Source organism: Octodon degus, unplaced genomic scaffold (genome assembly GCF_000260255.1).
Source record: "Octodon degus isolate 3935 unplaced genomic scaffold, OctDeg1.0 scaffold00331, whole genome shotgun sequence".
In the NCBI taxonomy this organism is placed as follows: domain Eukaryota; kingdom Metazoa; phylum Chordata; class Mammalia; order Rodentia; family Octodontidae; genus Octodon; species Octodon degus.
Window position 1 is genome coordinate 1,199,422 of NW_004524907.1, and position 7,163 is coordinate 1,206,584.

Consider the following 7,163-nt stretch of genomic DNA (forward strand, 5'->3'; position numbering starts at 1 on the left):
GTCTCTGTGGCGCAATCGGTTAGCGCGTTCGGCTGTTAACCGAAAGGTTGGTGGTTCGAGCCCACCCAGGGACGCTCCTTGCTCTTTTCGATCCCGTTTGCTACTCCTTTCCAAACTACATGGCCTCTTCAGCCATTCAACCACAACACCTCTGCCACCTTGCTCCTCACTTGCTGGACAACCACACCTGCGCCCGCCACTGCTCAGAGGACTTGACCCCTCTGCAGCACCTGCCCACCCTGCACCCCACACTCCTCAAGCGAACATATTGGACTACCAAGCAATTTTCCTACCCTCCCGAATCTTTTTTTAAATATTAATTTTGGGGGCCTGCCCCTTAGCTCAGTTCTTTAAGTGGCTGCTTTGACAAAGCAGTCAGGCTCAGGTTGTTGTGGTTTGATCCCCACAACACAAGCCAGCCAAACCTGCCCTGAAGGCATGCGGAGCAAAAAAAAAAAAAATTAATTTTATTGAGAAAGAAGTAGCAATGGGACAGTTTCAAAACAGGTTAGTAGGACAGTTACAATAATTAATACATTGCATATTGTTGTCTTTGTAGTACTTATTCATAGTACAAGATGGAGACATGATATCTTGTCTAAACACTGTTAGTTTAAAACTTTCTTCTCATTGAACTAAGAGAAAGTAGCTGTATATCTATGCTATTTTGTATACACACACACACACTTTTTTTTCTTTTATTTTTTTTTCTACTACAAAATAGTCCTTCATTTATATCCCTCTTTACCTTCCCGAATCTTGGAAGACAAGGAAACTGTCTCCTCTTTAAATGTGCTATGAGCCCAAATAGAAGTAGCCTACCCTCCTGGGGCGTGTGTGTGTGTGTGTGTGTGTGTGTGTGTGTGTGTGTGTGTACGCACATGCCCCTGTCCTTGGATTTGGGGAGTGCTCCAGCAATCATCCTGTTAATAGTGAGATCAGCAGCACACACAGCCCTCTGTATTCTTTTTCTAGAACATCTCTCTTTCCTGGGTTCTGCATTACTTAGTCCTTCTCCAAATGCTGTTGAAACTAGCCTCCTTGTGCCATTTTCTGATCACAAATGTCACTACACTCATCGTTCTTGTATACCTATTTCCAGGCCTCTGTGCAGACCTTTCCTCAGAGCAGCCGACGGCTGAGTGAATGCCGCATGCACTGCTTGGCCCACACTGCTACATGAGCAGAGCCGGCACCACCTCAGCACGGCACACTGTATTCTCCATTTCGTCCCTGGGCCTTCATCAACTCCCTGCACAACCGGCTTGCTCTGCAGGTTCCTGTCTGCAAGCCTCTAGGAAGGGGAGCGCTGCCCACAGCAGAAGGCTTTGGTGGACCAGGCCCCTGAGTTCTGGCCACCCGATGTGGACAGTTGAGCTTCCAAGCCAGCTTGAAGTCCTCCCTCCCTGTGCAGTTTGCTCTCTGTGTGACTTACCACCAGGTCCCTGGCAGGACAGGTCAGAGGGACCTAGGTGAGCGCTGTCCTCCCAGTCACTTATCCTAGGGGAGGAGACCCTGGGGAGTTCTGGTCTCCTTTTCCCCCTCACTTTTCCTTGTACATCTGGATTTGGCTTTTAGAGGATCTGATGGAAAGACACCTACTGCCACGGCTTCCTCCTGCACAGGGTGGCCTGCCTCCAGGTGACCATCTCTGTATTAGTGCCAGAGAGCACTCTGCATTGCTGTTTGTCTCCACACTAGTGCTTTACAAAGGTGACAAAGGACTGATAGGTCCTTAAAAATTCGCCCATCTGAGGCCCGTCATTGAAGCCAATGGAATGCTATACTTTGTACAGATGTGATCCCTTAGAGGTAGTGCCGAGGTTCCCGAGGTTCTTCACTCGATTCTCAAGGTCAGTATCTGAGTTCCTTGGCTTTTGCCATAACCATGTGTAATGATTCACCAGTCATGTCTCACTGTGCCTTTTCTGTGCCCTGAATTTCTTCGACTGGAGGCGTCTCTGTTAGCTTCCACTTCTGATGCCAGGAAATGAACATGTGGTGGGCACTGCCAGGTGGAGGTTATCGGGGAACAGTTCCTGGTTTTTCTTTGTTGTTTCCAGCACTAAAAACTAAATCCTGAGGCTTGGCACCGAGATTCATATCATTCAGTTTTCTATTTCATTTCACTTCTTCTATTTTACACAAGAGTCTTGCTAAGACACTCAGTAACCCACGCTGAACTTGAACTTGTGATCCTCCTGTCTCAGTTTCCCACAGTGCTGTCATTACAGGCGTATGCCACACACCAAACCCAATCCCTATTTTGGGGTGTGTGAAATGGAGTCTAGCCTGTGGGCCTCGCTGGCTTTTCCCAGCACGTGGAGGAATCTCCCGTGTCCTGATGTGAGAGAGTGCAGCCAGCGAGACACTTTCCTTCTCCCGTTTATAGTACTTGATCAACCTCTCAGGACTCCAAGAGTTGTCCACTTCACAGGAGGGGAATATCTGCAGTAAAAATGCTCTCAGCACATGCTTGCTTGGCTTGAGGTCCAGAAATGCTCAGCCTCTACAGCCCATCACCCAAATCTCTGCAAACTGACAAGGTCGAGGAGTCTGGAAACCAAGAAGGTCTTCCCTGTGGCGCCTGCATGTTCTCTTCTACCCAGAACACAGGGAGCCAGAAAATAGTCAGTAGAAAAGTATGAAGACGAAATATAGGAAGTAAAGCCATGCTGTTATGTTGAGCTGTGGGGGACTCAGGTCAATAATTTCTGACATTGCCAGTTAAACAGAAGACCCAATGCTATTATGGGCTACTGGACTCTTTTAGAATATTTTGCTGAGTTTGCACACCTATAGTATTCAAATAACGGAACTTAGAAAAAAAGGGGTATACAGATGAATGTCCATTTTGTATCTGTGTATTCAAAGTGGTTGGGATAGATATATAGTTACATTCTCTTAATGAATAAAATGATTTGTTCTAATGGTGTTTGTAAATAGGATCTCAAGTCCGCATCTTGTACAGCAATTAACCACTAAGAAGAATATTTGCAGTGTATTAGTTATTGAAACTGTCCTACTGATTTGATTTGAAACTGTCTCATTGCTATCTGTTTATCAATAAAATTATGAAAAAAAAAGAAAACAGTCACACAAGGAGACAGAACTACCCCCACTGTGCTGCTGGAGCTCTGTCAAGTCCTTCCTACCTTATTAGTGGGGACCAAAAGGAGCCCTTTCGCTGGTGACCCCTTAGGAGAGTCCCAGAAGCCAATTCAGAGCCCAGGAAGCAGAAGTATCCTGGAGCTTCACCTGCTCACCAGCCCGGGGCCAAGGCAGAGACTGCTGACCCAGAACTGGTGCTCACGAGAAAAGCTGAGCCCTGCCTGGGCGCCCTCAGCTACAGAGCTGCCCTAGAGCAGAACGTAGGTCGGTTTCCTGGCATCCTGGCCTTTGAGCTCAGAGCAAGGAACAGGCCAGAAGGAAGAGGGGCTGAGAGATGGGGTAGTAGCAGCGACCACCAGGATTGGCTGGGGAGGAACCCTTTCCAGGCCTGACACTCTCCTAAAGGACTTGGATTTGCAGGACTGTCTCAGGTGTTCTTCAGCAGCTTGCTTCTATAGGTCCCTGGTGGTCTAGTGGCTAGGATTCGGCGCTTTCACCGCCGCGGCCCGGGTTCGATTCCCGGTCAGGGAAGTACTTTTATTACATCTGCCCTCCTATTGGCTCAGCTTCAGGCCTCATTCCCTTGCCCTCTGGCAGAGATCCCAAGACCCTTCAGCTGCACTTCTCTTGCTCCTCTTCTTTGGCAGCGTCTCTCCAACCAGCATGTTTAGGACCTCCAGGAGAACCAGGGAAAGCCTTGTCTTCCTAACGACTCTCTTCACCCTCCCTGCCCCTCCCACCGGAAGCACAAACCCGTTCTCTCAAGAGGCTTAGAGAAGTAGACCTGGAGGTTTCCTGGGCTTTTCATCACCTACCAGGCCAGGGGCGCCCACGCTGCTCTGAACTCCATGAGCTCGTCATCCCTCTGGCATCCACTGCCTTCCTGGTGGCTCTGGTGGACAACTCTGAGTCTTGGGCCAGGCTGACCTTTGGAATGACCCAGGCAAGGGAAACCCTGCTGGGAAGTGCAGGGGCCCCTTGTTTCTCCCAGACTGTGTGTGCCCTGGGGGACATTCATGGGCTCTGATCACTTGTCACAGAGTCTGGAGGACAATTGCATGCAGCTGGCAATGTGTGAGAGAGAGAGAGAGAGAGAGAGAGAGAGAGAGAGAGAGAGAGAGAGAGCAGGTGGCGAATGGACCAAAGAAGGGGAGGTGCTCAAGGGCTTTGCAGAGTGTTTTGGGTAAGTGCTATCCCAGGGGGCCACCCTGTGATGGATCTTACACTGCAGCTGTCCTGGCCTTTCTCAAACTGGTCTCTGGGCAGTGCGAGTTCAAGCACACAGAAGCATGCTGATTCATGGCGCATCTCCAAATGATCCTCTCCACACAGTAATACTGCAGCTGAGGCGACCGATGCTATTGGTGAGATCCTGAGGACTGTGGACTCCTTTAGTGGATGCGGGTGAATGCACCACTGCAGTGCTCTGGCCTTCACAACCTGCAGAGCCCAAGCACTGTTTGCCCCAGGAGCCAAGCAGCCTTCCTGGAGGCCTGATGCGTCCCCAGGGGCTCGTGTATTCCAAGAACCCCTCGCTCTCGGTGATCATCTGCCTTCTGTGTTTTTCTGTTGCTGTGAAGGGAGTGAAGCTGCTAACTTTGGTTCCACTTTATGCAGAATGTGGATCTTTGATTCCAAACTAAGCTTAGTATGTACATGGATGCCCAAAATACATGGCTCAGGAGACTTCACAGACCAGGCTTCAGGTCTGCATGCCACCAAATGACATTCTGATCTCTTGCATCTTGTGTGCACATCCACAGCTCTTGGTGTCATGACAGCAGAGCGCTCCAGTGCTGTGGCAGCCTCCAGGGTCATCTTGCCTGTGGCTCTTTTCTTTTCCCAACAATTTCTTGTCCTTCCCCTTCCCAGAAGGCTATTTTTTTCTATGTCCTTTAATAAAAGGACATCTTACTCTATTCCTTATTGGGGAGTAAATCCAGAGGCCCTTCCCTCTGAGCTACATTCCTGGTCTCCTTTTCATTCTTCTTCTCTTTTCTGTTCCTTTTTTAATTTTAAGAGATCGTGTTGTTAAATAACTCAGGCTTAGCCTAAATTTGGGATTCCCCTGCCTCAGCTTCCCTAAGTGCTGAGATTACGGGGAACACCACCAGGCGAGCTTCCCACGCCCTTCCTTATAGGACAGCTTGCTACGCTACCAGCCCCAATACAAGCTCCTGAATCAGGAGTCCTGCAATCACACTGTCCACTTGAGATCGCTGTCTTTACATCTCGCTCCAGTCTGGAAGGCTCCTGGCACATTTCTGCATGTCTGAATACCGCATTTCCTATACTGCAAGTATTATTAGGTCAACTGAAGTCTCTTAGCATTTAAAATTTTTTTCATGTCATATTCTCCTCAGGGCTTGCACTTAGAGAAACTACAGAGGGAGGATGCAAGCTAATGGAAATGCTTCATCAGGGTATCACCTGAGCTGCTGCAGGCGATGAGCACTGGCTTGCACTGTGTCATCAGAGCACCTCATTTAGTATCCAGGGGCACGGTGGAGCCTCAGCAGAGTGCAGTCCTGGAGTCTTCAGAGCTCCAGCTGGGATCTACCCTTTCTGACCAACAAGCACGGGACACAGTGGAACTCCTAGGCCTGATACCCGCGTGCTTCTGGAGAAAAGATGCCACCAATTCTGGCTGGCTGAAATGTGCTCTGCTCACAGCCAGAATGACAGAGAATTGCCAGTGTCCTCAGGGGACTGGCTGGGATTGTGTCAGGCTTACTTTGTGGCCTCAGAAGTCTATGGTCAAATATGAATCCTAGTGAGTAAACAAGCCTCTGTCTGTATCAAGGAGACATCACACACACACACACACACACACACACACACACACACGCAGACACACACACTACAAGGCAAGATTATATAGCTACCTAGTACATAAAATGTTGTCTATTTCCCAGGTACACATATGTCAGTGCATGGTCACTACCAGGCTTTTGATGGCTGAATACTATTTCATTGCAGAGATGTTCCATGTTTCCCTGCCCATTCATTTGTTAGCAGATATTTAAAGAGCTTCCATACTGGGCTGTGTCCAAGTCTGTGTCAGATAGGTTTTCAATTCTCGGCTCTATCCCTAGGGGTGGATTGCTGAGGCCTGTTGCAGTGGAACCTATCAATTTAACTTGTTAAAGAACTGTCAAGCTGCTTCCCACAGCAGCGGCAGCAGTTTATACTTCCCACTGGCAAGCTATGAGGATTCCAGTTCTCCACAGAACAGCCACCACTTGTTGCTCTCTAATTTGTGTCACATTTGTTTTGCATGTTGATCCAAGAGGTGTGTAGTTTTGTTTCACTGTGCTTGTTCATCTGTGTACTTTGGTTGCACTACTAGAGAGTGAAACCAGGGCCTTTTCACTGTGTAGCAATTCCCAGGCTGGACCCCTGTTCTGATGTTGTATTTTGAGACAGGGCCTCCCTAAGTCCCAGTTGTAATAGGATGGCTTGAAGGGAAGCATCTTCCTACCTCAGCCTTGCAAAGTGCTGGGAGGCAGCCCAGTGCCACCACTCCTGGCTGTCCCTGGGGTTACAGTTTGCATTTCGTGGATGGCTAAAAATGATAGCCAGGTGCTTTTGGCTATTTGTAAACATACTTGTATACATCTGAAAGAAGTTTTTTTACTTAAAAATTAGATTGTGTGCCTTGTGACTATTGGGCTATAATAATTCTTCACACATTCTGGATATACGAGTCTCATCTATGCATACTTTTTTTTTTGTGCAGGGTCTCACTACACAGCCCAGACCCAGTAATCTTTCTCATTTCTGCCTCCCTAATGCTGGGTTTACAGGTGTGCATCACCACGCCCAGACCAAAATGAAGATCTTGTTTTTTATTTTGTTTTATTTATTTATTTATTTTGGCTGAACCAGGGAATGAACTCAGGCCCCTGCACTCTCCAGGCAAGCACTTATTCTATTGAACCATCTCCCCAGCCCATGTTCATATATTTGTATGCACAAAGGTTTTTAATTTCTTTCTTCTTTCTTTCTTTCTTTCTTTCTTTCTTTCTTTCTTTCTTTCTTTCTTTCTTTCT

At 48.0% G+C, this 7,163-nt stretch overlaps 2 non-coding genes across 2 annotated transcripts; both read left to right on the forward strand.

Moving 5' to 3' along the window:
• Trnan-guu lies at positions 1-74 on the forward strand. Its single transcript has one exon. It is a non-coding gene; the product is annotated as a tRNA-Asn (tRNA).
• Positions 75-3,570: 3,496 nt separating this feature from the next.
• On the forward strand, positions 3,571-3,642 carry Trnae-uuc. Its single transcript has one exon. It is a non-coding gene; the product is annotated as a tRNA-Glu (tRNA).
• Positions 3,643-7,163: the final 3,521 nt, after the last annotated feature.